The sequence below is a fragment of the Apaloderma vittatum genome, unplaced genomic scaffold, assembly GCF_000703405.1.
Source record: "Apaloderma vittatum isolate BGI_N311 unplaced genomic scaffold, ASM70340v1 scaffold10569, whole genome shotgun sequence".
Classification (NCBI taxonomy): domain Eukaryota; kingdom Metazoa; phylum Chordata; class Aves; order Trogoniformes; family Trogonidae; genus Apaloderma; species Apaloderma vittatum.
In genome coordinates this window covers 20,668-33,487 of record NW_009735818.1, presented here as the reverse complement: position 1 = coordinate 33,487, position 12,820 = coordinate 20,668, and the positions used below count along the sequence as shown (strand labels likewise).

At 37.1% G+C, this 12,820-nt stretch overlaps 1 protein-coding gene across 1 annotated transcript in view; it reads right to left on the bottom strand.

Moving 5' to 3' along the window:
- The window catches only part of ANO10 (anoctamin 10), a gene marked incomplete at its 3' end in the record, with an annotated part of 79,399 nt that overhangs the window by 47,316 nt on the left and 19,263 nt on the right, over window positions 1-12,820 (bottom strand). The gene's annotated exons all lie outside the window — the stretch shown is intronic.

Here is a 12,820-nt window from a genome sequence, read left to right as displayed (position 1 = left end):
ATGACTCAAGCTCACTAACAGCCCCTTGGTGCATTTGCAATCTTACATGTTGCTATGAAAGAGACTATGCTGGGAGAGGTCACTAGTCATCTTCCACAAAACACTGCTTACCCACTTCTACACTGCTCCTCCACTTTCAGGCAACCACACACGTTTTCTCCTGAGGAATAAGAGAAGAGACAGAAGCAGAGGGAGAATGACACAACCTTGAGTCCTATCTTGACAAAGTCAAGCTTCGCCTGAGGTAGACACCCAAACACTAGGCTCTCCACGTTTTGATACTGATTTTCCAGATGTAGCTATAGTTCTGTAAAATAAAGCACATTAGAACAGAACATATGACAAAGGGACAGTTTATAAGTGGTGTTACACACTAAGACTCTAACATGAATTTAAGTCTTGACTTTTTGCCAACAAAATCTAAGCTAATGCTGTAAGTTATAAAATGTATACACTTGCATATGGATGTTTGCACCAGCAGAAATTCATCCGTATTGCTGTGCCAAGACAAGATCTCTAGACAATACACTAAGAGAAAAATGACAATACAGAGGCTGCTTTTGTCTGAAATAGTCCAAGTTGCAAGTCTTCTCTCAAACTTCAAAAAGAAGCCATGATACAACTTTTTATCCACAATAACTTTATAGGATCAAAAGAAGCATCTGTCTCTTTTTATAGCTTCTAAGATTACACTCCTATCGCTTGCTGCATCTCTGCAGCTCAGATTTCTTCTGAGGGAAGCTGAGCAAAGAAAGATGCAGCTGCAATTATTAATACAATGTGACACTGCAAAAGAAGCTGGATTCCCTCCCACCTTTTGTTCAGCGTTTGAAAGGAAACTCTAGTATATAGCTTCCCTAGCCAAAACTTGAGGAATATACAGTTGTACATAACTCTTACAGTTCAGCTGCAAAAGACGTGGTCTTTGATTCACTGTTGTACAAATTATTTTGAATTTAAACTGTGTAACTACAGATTTCAAAGTTTAATCTGCTTTGGGGGGAAGGCAGCAAGGCATCGTTATTTTTTATTCACCCCACCTTCAGAAACAATTAGGGAAGGAGGGGAAGAGTCATGGAAAATAGACCAAAAATTCAGTGGATTTGGAACCTCTCATTTGGAAGTTTCACACCAGAATAAAACTAATATAAGTTTATAACAGAGCATCTATATGAGGAGATGCGCCCCTAACATTTCATCTTCAGTAACTGTCATCTTTAACTTTTCTGGGTAATTAAGGTGACAGTGTAACCATCACAGTATCTGACCTTGCTTGGATAGCCTAAGCAGCTTGAAAGGTTCATAAAAAAACCCAGAATCAAAATGGTAGAAGGTTCTACCTACACTCATCAAATTCAGAACTTGCAATTCCAATCACAGGGATACAAAGGCCATGCAGTTGTCAAAGAACCTCAGTCTCGATAATTACCTAGAAAATCAGTAGTTACATTTTGTGCTACACGTGGCTTTTAAGATATGCACCAAAATAATCCAAACTGGAAGTCCTGAAGAGGGAGATCCAGTCAGTCTTTCTAACATACCCAAGGTCAATTTTATTGAGCCAAGACAAGACCATCCAAACTTAGGGAAGACCAACTCATGAAGTCATTAACAAAATGGTTCCAGTGTCACTTCTGAAGCTGCTGTCTCCATGGGGAGGAATCGGCCACATCCCATTCTCACTATCATCTGTACTTTTGACTCTCAAAGGAAAGCTTGAAGTCAGAAGTTAAAAGTGATTTTAGTCTCCTGCAATTACAGGGAGTGAAACAGAAACTGGAGCACTTAAAGGGACACTTCACAGTCTGGGTTGTGGATTCCTTATTCACATGAAAGGAGTTAATCCTCAAACCGTCTGGATATATGCATTGTGCACTTTTAAAACAATGTAATACACTTTTCCCTGGAATTACTTTGTTAAAAACTGCCATGAAAACCACTAGAAAGATGTCAAATTAATACTCGTTACATTTCTCCTGCTTGCTCTTACAGTTCCTATAGTTACACGGGAAATAAGGCAGGACTACTAAAACAATCAGTGTTAGAATAAACTAATGCTTCAATTTTCTCCAACATACTGTTCTTCAAGATGCACTAATTTATTTGTTACAAGCTACTACTAGTATAGGCTTTTTTTTTAAATGAAGCCTTTTAGAAGCTTGAAGAAAGTACTTGAATTCAGTAATTTTGCTAAGCTGTAACAGTAAAACCCTTACACATTTTCTTTAACAAACTGCTTATTGCCATTTCACTGGATTTTAAAACAAGGTTAACTCAAAATCTGCAAGAGTTGGGAACTTCTGAAAAAAATACAGTGAGAAGTAGTTAAACTCAAGTACTGTAGACTCCATATTTCAAGTTTAATAAAATACAGCCCTATATTTGATATCGGTTTACCTGTAATCCCTATACCAGCTACACCCACACTTACTTTTTATCTTAAAACAAATCCTCTGACTAAACCTAACCTTGATCAAACATATCATGGTTTATGAATTATAAGCAGCTTCTAATTGTACCTTCTTTTTCTTATTCATTACAGAGATTTAGTTGATTACAGGTATGCATTAGGCATTTCCCATGACTTCAAAAGGACCAAGGTATTGGAACAGAAAGCAGCATCATACCATGTGGCTTGCACACTGCCAGTTAATGAAAAGTCCCTTGGAAAATTACACATCATTTCACTAATTTCTTCTGATCAGAAGAGTGAAATTCTGGATTGACACTTCCTTCCAGTATAAGGTAAAAATTCAGTGCAAAAATGAAGCAATTAAGTCCCAATTCTTTTGACATCTACTTTACAGCATTACTCATGACCATCTTCAGCCTGCATTTAAGAAAATGTTTTCAGAGACTACTAAAAACCAAAATAATTAATTCTACAGTCCAGTACTGCATTTTCCTGAACAATTTGATTTCCAAAATAATTTTTCAGTTAAGTGTGCCATATAGCTCTCAGCACATTAAAAAGCAAAACAAAGCAAGCAAAAAACAATGGTAGTGGGGTTTTTTCATAAACCAAGATTTTAAAAAGCAAATGATGCTTTGGAACTTTTTCTAAAGATGGTCAGAAGGGGAAAAACTACAGCAACAAATTTAGCTCATTTTTAAATAAGGGACTGCAGAACTCATGATGCAAGCTTCCCATAAATGGCTACTAATTACATTTACAAATACTGAGTAGGTGTGTAACAAAATTAACAACATTAATACAGAAGTCAATCCAGAAGGCTTGACACTCAAAACCAGAGTGTTAGAAGTAATTGCAAAGAAAATTTAATGAAAAAACATAAAAAAGCAAATTATTCTGCAATTTTGTAACTGGAAAAAAGGTAAATAACAACATCATTAAGACTCTCTGAAAAGAGGTGTTTATATCTCATCAACAATACAGGGGCTCCAACAAATGTATAACTGGCCTTCCCCTGCTATTTGGAGTCAGTTTTACTGATCTCCTGTTCTCCATCTCTTTTTGAACTGCAGCTGAAAACCCCACATTTAGTACCTTTGGATTCCCTTACCTGCTCAGAGCGATTCATTTTCATTCTCATTCATCTAAGGATACAAACGACAAACTGGGCTTATCCTCCAGTGCTACACACAGTTTAAAAAAACCAAGCAAACATACATAGCAAAACGTACCACCTTTAACCAAGAAGTTACATAAAACTTTGGAGACAGGAAAAACATCACAGTCCCCAAGAAGGAAAGCTTCTAGTAAGAACGATACAAAGAAGCACTACTGAAAACTCCACGTGAATCCTACAGCTCTACCTATCCTCTAAGACACGTCATTATTCAGGCTTGTACTGGGAGCTATGGATATCACATTTGAAGAGGGAGGTTGGACTAGATGATCTCCAAGGTCCCTTCCAGCCTATGCCATTCTATGATTCTATGATTTAAACAATTTAAATGAATAAACTGACGCATTATTACAAAACAAAACAACTCGGTTCCATGAAGTGCTAAGCTAAACTTGTAATGGTTGTGAAGCCAGAAGGCTTTGAATGTTCATACTATCTTGTCATTAAACAATTGCTAATTTTAATCAAGTGAAAGGTAAACAATTAATATTAATCAGTATTAACTTGGCTTTTGTGGAGCTGTTCAACTTCCAACCGCAAGCAAGAAAACTGTACACCCTGATCAGGCTTCAGTTGGAAATATCCTATTTATACATTTATACATTAAGGAAATATTAAGCTAAGTGAGTTTTAAAGAGAACTGAATGTCTGATGCTTACAAAGTTCTTTAAAACATCTTGCAATTGTCTCCAAAGATCTGTTCTATATTCATCTTCCCTTCTGAAGTTTTGTCGTTTTGGCAGCCTCGCACAACCCCAGAAGGAACAGAGAACTCTTACCCAGTCTTCTGCCGCTTTTCCAGATTGGCACTTCTGAAACGGTAGCACAGTTCAGGAATATGCTCTCTTCCAGGAAGAATTCATAAGGTATATTCCCCATCCAACCTTCCTAGCACACACGTGGTTTAAAAATACACAAGTACCTATTACTTAATATTAAATCCATGAGGAATGGTGCAATTGGTGCAATCGCAGACAACACACACACTTCCGCTTCTTACTGAAAGGATCCCAACAGGAGCTAAAGCATCACCACGATCCTTCCTGAGAGTTCAGGTCTTTCAGCTAACTAGCACCAGACACCTCGTAGCTCCCTTCTCCTACCACCGGCTGGCTGACAGTAAGAACAGAGCATCCCCTTTTTGCTACCGTTTCTACTAAGGTACCTGCCAGGTTTTCTTTGCCAGTAAGAGGCCTTTCTGTGCCACTTCTAAACCTCCACTATAACGACACACCCACATTGACAGTATCTGATTTAGAATAAAAACTTCTTAAACTGAAAAGACAACTGAAAAAAGAGCAGAGAAAAGCCAAAAAAATCCAGGGTGGAACCAATATACACAACGATTACTTATGAAGCTAAGAGTATATTAACATTAGTTGCCTATACAGTTTTTACTATAAAATAATACAAGTTCTTCAGAAAAGGTGGATATGCCACTGTATAAAAGCACTGCACATTTCCATATGGACCTCTGGTCAGCTCATTTTCAGTAACCATAGGATCATTAAGGTTGGAATAGACCTCTAAGATCATCAAGCCCAACCATCAAGTCAACACCACCATGATCACTAAACCATGTCATGATGTGCCACATCTATATGTTTTTGAACACCTCCAGGGATGGGGACTCCACCGCTTCCCTGGGCAGTCTATTCCAATGCTTCACCACTCTTTGGGTAAAGAAATTTTTCCTAATGTCCAAATTAACCAGCCCCCAGTGCAACTTGGGTCCATTTCCTCTTGTCCTATCACTAGTTTCTTGGGAGAAGAGACCAAAACTCACGCCATCACATCAGGTAGTTGTAGAGAGGATATGGTCTCCCCTTGGCCTCCTTTTCTCCAGCCTAAACAACTCCAGCTCCCTCAGCCGCTCCTCGTAAGACTTGTTCTTGAGACCTTTCACCAGCTTCATTGCTCTTCTCTAGACACGCTCTAGCACCTCAATGTCCTTCTTGTACCGTGGCACCCAAAACTGAAAATAGTACTCAACCTACAGCCTCACCAGTGCTGAGTACAGGGGCACAATCACCTCCCTACTCCTGCTGGCCACACTATTTCTGATACAGGCCAAGATGCTGTTGGTCTTCTTGGCCACCTGGGCACACTGCTGGCTCATGTTCAGCCAGCTGTCACCAAAACCTGGGAATTAATTTTGAGGAAGCACGACTACATAGTTGGCTATATTAATATATTCTTTCCTTGACCTCTGCTGCTGAAATGATTCTGGCCTATATCGACCCATGGTCTGACCTAGCTCAGCCATTCCTCTGTACATATGCCTAGTCCAACCAAATCAAAAGATTCTATTTAAAAAATAAAGAAAGCTGTATTTCATCCACCAAGTCTGACTTTTACAACAAAGACGTGTATTTATTTCAAGATAAAAATCACATTCTGAGTTGTGTCACCCTGAAGTGAGGAAAGAAAAATACTGTCAATATACAGTGCTTCAGTTTGGGTAGACAAAGTAGTAAAATGTATCAACACACTTCAGTTGTCAGGGTTGAACAACATGACGCAAAACAGTGGTTTCTTGCTATGGTACATATTACTACATACATCTGCATATTTAATACATTTCAGTGTTTGTACAACACAATTCATCTGTGTTATTTTTCAACATTCAACACAGCAAAATAAGAATCTGAAAAAGGAAGGGTTGAAGAAAAGAAGAGAAAATAAGGCGGAACAAATTAAAGACTCACAAACAGGAAAATGCTCAAACATTGTTTTAAATTCTGAGACCTTCAAAAAGCCATTAGATCATTTAAGAATAGATAGATGTTAATACACATTTTCATTTCTCTGCTAATAGAAAGCTATGGAATATAACCAGCAGCTACAAACTTACTTAAATCTTGAAATTTTTTAATGTTTGTTTTCATCCTGAAAAGCTTTCACTTGAAAATTTTTGAATTTTTACAAATGAAAGTGACCAAAAATTTCCCCTATATTAGAATGAGTATCTTGAAAGAACCAGTAGATGGTAATAAAAAGTTTCGACAGAAATTTTGCCGTGAGTTTGAGGGCTGGGCATCCGAGAACCAAACAGCCCCCAGCCCCAAGGACAACTGCCAAACTGTAGTGATCCTGCTCTGGCAGAGGGGCTGGACTAGATGATCTTTTGCGGTCCCTTCCAACTCCTGACATTCTGTGGTTCTGTGAAAAGGCATCCAAAGGAGAGCATGGCACGGCACCAACATTGTCATTTTGACAACTTGTGAATTTCGCCCTTTTTCATGACCATGCAGTCATGAATTTCGATGGAAATTTTCCACGACGTTGAGGGCTACGCTTCTGAGAACCACGGAGTACGTAGCACTAAGGACAACTGCAATGCAAAAGGCATCCAAAGGAGAGCACGGCGCTGCACTAACATTGTCTTTTTGAGAACTTGCGATTTTTGCCCTTTCTCATTACTTCAGGGTCATGAAAAGGGGCAAAAAAGACCTGTAATAAATTTTAATTTTGGAAATAAACATAATCTATCTTAATTTACAACGAGGAAAATGGTTGACTTTTTTTTTTTTACATCATTGATATGGTCCCATGTGTCTGGTTTGGTAGTAAGCATTTCTAAGATTTTATACAGACAAATCCATAAAACCTTCCCCCATGTGAAAGGTTAAAAATCTCAGTGAGCTGAGATAAAAACTCTGAGAATAGTATGTTCCCCTGTGACTCAAAAGAATAATCTAAGGTATTTCATAACTTTGTATTCAAATTAAACCTACAATTTCAAGAATCTTTTGCAAAGTACCATGTATATGAAGTGCACAGGAATTTGAGTTATTTTTAATTCTTAAAATGTTGTCAAACATCAAACTATAGAACTAGTAAATTTTGTTAAGCGTTTATAATACAGTAACCTTCAGAAACTTCCACTAACTATTATATCAACGCTATTCAGAATCTTCTGGTAATTTTTGCCAGGGTTTCAGCTTTAATTTAAAGTATCAACTTACTTTTAGGGCTCGCAATTGCAAATCTAGGAATAAACCATATGGCAGTGGCTTACCTGTCTAGCATAGAAATCAAATTGCAATTTTGCATATTAAAAATGAAAACATCAGAATTTTAAAGGAGAATTTTTAAATATAATTTCTTATGTATAGGTATACATATTACATCTATGTTCACAGCTGAAGTGGAGGTATTCCTGAATAGAAACAATATGTTAATTGAATTCACCAGTGACTTGGATAAACCTTTTTTAACATTCAGAATTAGTAATGCCGCATAATTATTTTATGTATGTATACATCAATGAACCAAATAATTACACAATTTACATAAAGTGCATTCTTTCATACATCCTGCTGTATTTTCCTATTTTCATCACAAGTGCAAGCCTAGACAGGTCTTGGCTAGGGCATCATTCACTAAAATAAAATACCTGATGAATAAGCTTGCTAAGTATTTTCTCAAAAAGGAACTGTAAAGCTGTCAGTAAGGTTTGCATCGTATCATAAAACACTTCAGAAAGAGTTTTATGTATAACTTCTTAATATTTCCTCATTATAGCTAAATAATAAATCTTTTTTCCTATACATTTAACTATTGGACAAAAATTTAAACCACACTCAAACATTTACCAGTGAACACTACTCCTTACATTTGTACCTGAAAACTGACAAACTACTCAGGTTATAAATTAAACACCCTCACATAGTATATAGGCATGCATAACAGTATGGAAGAAACACAGTGCCACAGAGAAGAATTAGCACACAGAAAGACAGACACCTGGAGACTGTTGCCAAAAAAAATTCAGCAGTAACAGAGCTAAGAGTTGTACAACTGCTCCCAGAAATTATTATTTTCTCTGATTAGAGAGTAAAAAGATTGAGAACAAAGACAGAATACACACCGTAACAAGTAGAAAGAGGTAAGGAGATAAGCCCGCATGAAAAGCACTCCTTCGTTTCTTTAAAAGTGCCACCAAGACCTCCAGGGCTGAAGAACCCGAGATGAAGCAAGCTTCATGAAGGAAATGGATATGGCTCCACTTAAAGAAGAAGGTCTGGGAGGGTGGGGAGGAACTGGTCACAGTCTTCCAATGACTAGTGGTAGGTTTGGAGAAGATGGAAGTGCGCCTCCTCACAAGGATGCACAGTGCAAGGACAACAGGCCATGAGCCACAAGTTGCTTCAGGGAAATTTTTTCTTGCCATAAGAAAAACCCCCAAACAATTCTTGGCCATGAGAACAATTAAACAACGGAATAGGTTGCCCAGAGAAGTGGTGGACTTTCCCCTCACTGGAAATACTCAGGTCTTGTCTTTGCTTGACAAGGACACGGACAACTTAATCTGCTTTCAGCAGAAGACTGGACAAAGTAATCTCCAAAGGTCCCTTCCAACCTAGACTATTCTCTGACTTAGTACATGAAACTTTGCTGCTACTGTATTTTTGAAATAGTACATGTCTCAAACATAGAATTATTTTAGCAAGAAATCACTTTATACACAGCTATTTTACTTGAACTTTGCAGTTATAAATCCATTACTATCAATGGATTTCTATATGTGTGTATGCCAATGCAGCCTATTTTTCTGCATTTTTTCCAGTTTATTGTGGAGTTCCCAGTGCACACCTGCATAAAAGCTCTCCAGGAGTTTAGTACATTTGAGTGCTGAATACGCAGTAAGTTACTTTGGGAGATTAGGATACATTCATGTTAAGCTGTACTTCACAGCTATTGCTTCAAAATACCACCACTGATACAGTGTTTAAAAAAAAATAAATCACTACTAAGAGTTATACATACAACTGATTTCTTAGACTCAGCTTTAGGAGTAGTCTTGCAACTGATTTAATTAGCATTCTTTAGATTTACGAGGGCCTGCATTAAAAAGAAATAGTCATCAGGAACAAAACTCTTTGTGAAGAATTTTCAAAAGAAAAATAAAAAAGCACTGCAGAATTAAGGTTACACCTTGCTTTAACCCACTCTCCTGACTATTCAACAAGTTTCTTCAGAGTAATTTCCTCTTTTTTTTTTTTTCAAATCAGTGTGAGAAATCAGAAGTGATTGTGGACACTTTCACATGAGCACAGACGTTTGCTTAGAATGTCCTACTCTGCAGCTGTGGTTCATATCAGAAGTATGTGTCTATGGTAAAATCTGAAGAACTAAACAGACTATAGGATAGAAGTATTTTAAAATTATATTAATACGGGCTTATTTTTCCTTGCTTTAAGGATATTAACCTACTTTTTGTTTGAAAACTGCACTTGCTGCACTCATCATCCATTCATAAGTAAAGGAGGGGAGATTCATGATTCTGCTCCCAGTTCAAATCATGTTGCCATGGAAGCAGATGTCGGATTGATGAAAATAGGTCAACTGTTCAAAAAAAAAAATAATGACTGTTTTAATACTTAATTTTTTATGCTTACCTTTATTATTAAATGCTTAATATTTTATTCTGTTTAATTATCATTTACTTTGCTGATAAAACACATATTCCCATCAGAAGTATAGATGCCAGCAGAGTTAGTACTGTGAATGAAGAAGGGCAATTATTTTGCATAAATCTGTAGGGGCTGGGTACAGAATGCTTACAAGAATATCACGTGCTGTCTGTACTGATGTCAAATGTTGCCATATAAGCATATTTTCATTTGAAGAGTATTAGTATTATTACTAAAAAGACCTAACTTTTTGGGTGAGGATGGTAAAAAAAAAATAAAAATCAGGACACTGCTAATACCTATGCTTGGCTTTGCTAAGAACAGCACTGCTTCTGTTTAGCTTCACATCAAGCAGATATAAAAATATTCAACTGGCATCTCGATTACTTAAACCTGATGAATATATTTAATGACATCTACAATTTAAGTAGGTTACTCCATCAACTGAACATGCGAAAGCACATGTAGCCTACTAAAAGAAATTTCTGTGTTCCTTAACATTTTCACATTGCCTGCCAAAGTGCTGCCAAAACAGTATAAATGCACTGTAACTTTCTGACCTTCACCTGTGGCAAACATCAGAAAGTAAAATAACTCACCTGTATCACTGTTTCTGAATCTCTACTAGGGGATCTAAAACGCTTTTCTATCAACACCAGGATTTTTTTTCCTGCCTTGACAGTGACATACTTGAGATGTGCCTGGTTTGTCCTGCTCCTGAAACGCACCACTGAAATGCACAGTTTAATCAATTAATAAATACAGCAAAGATGCAGGTGGATACTGCCAATACACAAGATTTGTGCTCCTCTTCTAGCCTAGGGATCTTCCTGTAGATGAAGCAATACTTACAGGAGGACTTAGTGGCACTGAAACCCCACAAATTTAATCCAGCACAAACCTGGAGCCCTCCTGTGTGTCTTTGACATGCAGCTCCTTCTGCCCTGCTCCCCTTCACCAGTGAACTGGGTCAGGCAGCTTCTCCCGGACCAATTCTCGCCTGGTGCATGATGAATCAGATTAAAGGAATTGCCAGTGTATCAAGACGGGAATACCCAAGAAGCAAAGGCAAAAATAGCCCCATCCCTTTAAGCCGCCATAAATCCATACTGTTGCTGTTTCATAGTCCCACAGCATCCAGTAATCCTCCCCTCTTTCCACCTTTTGTAATCAATGTTTTAACCCGAAATATGCAGAACATCACAACTGATCAAAAAAAAACCACAAAAAACATTTCTGTAACTGAAAATATGTTTAACTGTCAACACAATAGAAACTATCTTCAACAGAAGTTAAAATCATGGGTTTTGTGTTCATTTTCATGTAGTTTTTGAAATAGAATTGTTATACAAATGCATTTCACTTTGGAGAACTCTTTTGGACTCCAGAAACTTTATAACTTGTGTTATAAAATTTCTTGCAAGATTGTTTGACCTGAGCTATTCTCTGACTCTTAAACAAAATCAAAATGAACAAACAAACAAACAAAAAAACCCCAACCTACAAACCCCACACCAAAATAAAAAAACACAGCAAACCCACAACCGTGAAGCTTAAAGTATTGTTTTAAAGACTGTCCCTCGGGAGACTGCAAGCATTTTAAATTTCACATTGAACAGTTTTGGTATTGTTTGTAACCAACAATATTCTGCAGCTTGTTATGCTGCAGAAAAGTATTATAAGACTCAGATGTTTGTGTCTTTGTGCTCTCAGACAATAAATAGTTTGTAATAACACAGAAACAGGGGGGAAAAAAGAAAATACTGACCAGAATACTTAAAAAGTATCAAGCATAATGAATACTTGCCAAAAAAAGTATATTTAAAAAATAATTTTAATCACAAGCACATTATGGGTTCTCGTCTTTTTTGCTTGGTTGGTTTTTGTTTCTTTAACTAAGAGGAACAGTAAGAGAAAATTTGTCTTTTCTTTACAAAAGTAATTGCCATTCCTTGCCTCTGGCTCATCTAGCATTAGCCTCCATCAGTCCCTTCACACAATGTAATTAATCATAGATCTGTGATCTTTGCTGAAGTTGCTTCTCCATACAAGACAACATTTTTGTCTTTCCTACCCTCAGTACTCATTTACCTTCTCTCTTCAAATTTTCTTTCCTCTGTTTTGTTGACCTTCCTTTCCACAACACATATATATTCTGAGATATACCATTAAAAAGGAGTTCCAAGAGCTACCTAATTACCATGCTGCAATTCCTGTCATCCAAAGAATTGCATATGAGCAGAATTTAAACTTGGAGAGAAAAATATCTCTAATCTCCTATGGCCTACCAGGAAACAGTGGTCTGCATAGATCACATAACCTATTTCTCACTAAAACAGATAAGATGAGAATAAATACCCAGGAAGGTATGGCAAAAGTAGCCTCAACTCTTTTTAAGCTGCCATAAATCCATACTGCTTACACTTAGTCATACAGTTTTCATAATACGATTTCTCTGGATACATTGTCCCATAACAAATATAGCATTACATTTGTCAAATTAGTTTTATATTAAAATGCCTCACCGAGGTTAATGGAAACATTCACACACATGTAACAGAAGAATCTATCAGGCTCTTTAGACTCAAACTTCAGTAAACATGGTTCATATTTAGTGCTAACTCTCCAAACTCTACGGCTTGGAAAACAGAACTCAAAGCAAGCTCATAATTCATTGCATAACATTTAACTCCTGTAAGAACAACAAAGGAGGATGAGCTCTTTCTGTAAGGTGCTGCAGTTTAACAGCTACACACAGACAACACAGACTTTTTGCCACAAGAAAAGTAATACAGTTCCCAGAAGCTAAAT